At 35.4% G+C, this 1,677-nt stretch overlaps 1 protein-coding gene across 1 annotated transcript in view; it reads right to left on the bottom strand.

The window, feature by feature from the left end:
• LOC102018625 (leucine-rich repeat-containing protein 37A2-like) overlaps positions 1 to 1,677 on the bottom strand; it is a gene marked incomplete in the record, with an annotated part of 39,895 nt that overhangs the window by 36,259 nt on the left and 1,959 nt on the right. The window contains 1 exon segment of the mRNA XM_005407497.2: positions 1,555 to 1,626.

The raw sequence follows: 1,677 nt of genomic DNA, 5'->3' as shown, positions 1-1,677 counted from the left end.
CCTGTTTGTATGATTTGGGAGCCCAGATGACAAAGGTGCTCAAGAAAATCAATAACAAACTGGCATCTCTTGGGGCAGTGCTGGCAAACCTTTGAGGGACTACTGCCCAAACTGCAACCCAAAACTCATTTATTTATCGCAAAGTGCCAACACTGCAATTAATCCTGAATATTGAGGTTTTAGTTTAGAAAAAACAACTCATTCCTTAACATCTTTTATTTTAAAAGAAAACAAGCATGTCATAGGTTTGCCACCACTGCCTTAGGACCTAGCAAATTTCATAATTCCAGAGACCATTTTTAGGCCCATATCATGTAGGTTCTTGAGGTCCATTTTCTTTAAGACTTCCACATTTGAAAGAAAGCTCCATTTGCTAAAACATCATCAATTAACTTAATTAGGGTTAATGACATTTACATTTCTGGACCTTCCGGATAAAAATAAAACATGAGCTTTCACACCAAGGAAGATAATATCTTCTTTTCTCTGAAGAGATAAAAAATACTATGCAAATGATTCCTCCTTTACAACAAGGTTACAGAGATTTTTATTGTTATTAGTGAAGACAGGCTTTTCTATGCAGAGTGTAAACATTTCTTGCATACTATTTAATCTTTTTCTTTTTTGGGTCTTTTGAGACTGGATCTCGCTATGCAGTTCAGGCTGGCCTTGAGCTCACTTTGTAGCCCAGGCTGGTCTCAAACTCAAAACGACCCTCCAGCCTCAGCCTCCCCAGTGCTAGGATTACAGGCATGTGCCACCACACCCAGTTTAACCTTCATTTTAAACACTTGTTTTTAACATGGGTGTAACAATTCCTGCATTGAAATACTGGCAGTCAATTCTTCTGGTAGTGTAACCATCTGGATAATACTATTACAATTTACCTGCTTAGCAAATTCTTTAATACTTAAGTGTTAATTCAGATTGAATGGTCCAACCACTCTGGGTTAATGGCATTCATTTAACGTGTGGATTATACGGTATTTTCTTCTCCTCTGGGCACCACTTTAAATTTAACTTTAATTCTTTTGTTCTAATTAAACTTTTTTGAACTTTTTGTAAATGCCAAATAGCAAATATTTGTACATTTGCAGAACATATACAGTCTCTGTTGTATATCTTTGGGTTATTTTTTCCTTTTCTTTTACAGCAGTTTAAAACACAGAAAAACCATAACTGATTTACAAGCTTATAAAAACGGACAGCTGATCAGTTTGATCCATGGCCCATAGGGGAAATATAAATACAAGCCAATGGCACATGAAAACATGTATAAAACAAGGTTCATATCAGCATCAGTAAATCCTCAGGTCTTATGATCACTTTTCCTCTGTAAGAGGAGTTTTTCCCATTTGTATTTGGTCTCTATGGTTTAAAAAGTGAAAATGCATATAGGGTATGTGATGATACACGGAGATTCAGATCTACATAGACTTGCAGAAATGTAGCATTTTATTGCAGGAAGAGATTTTGGAGAATATCTAATTTGAACTCCCTCCTCATTTTACAGATAACTTAAAACTCACAAATAAATATGATTAAATAACTTACAAATACTGGAGGGACAGCAGGCCTTCAAAGGAATCCTTATGTAGTTCAGTGATGTAATTTTCACTGAGATTTCTGGAAAATGAAAAGGTTATTTCTGAATAAAACAACCTCAGAAATATGAAG

This window comes from Chinchilla lanigera, unplaced genomic scaffold (assembly GCF_000276665.1).
Source record: "Chinchilla lanigera isolate Chin_1 unplaced genomic scaffold, ChiLan1.0 scaffold00105, whole genome shotgun sequence".
Taxonomy (NCBI): Eukaryota; Metazoa; Chordata; class Mammalia; order Rodentia; family Chinchillidae; genus Chinchilla; species Chinchilla lanigera.
The sequence above is the reverse complement of the archived record's forward strand: the minus strand, read 5'-3'. Positions and strand labels throughout refer to the sequence as shown.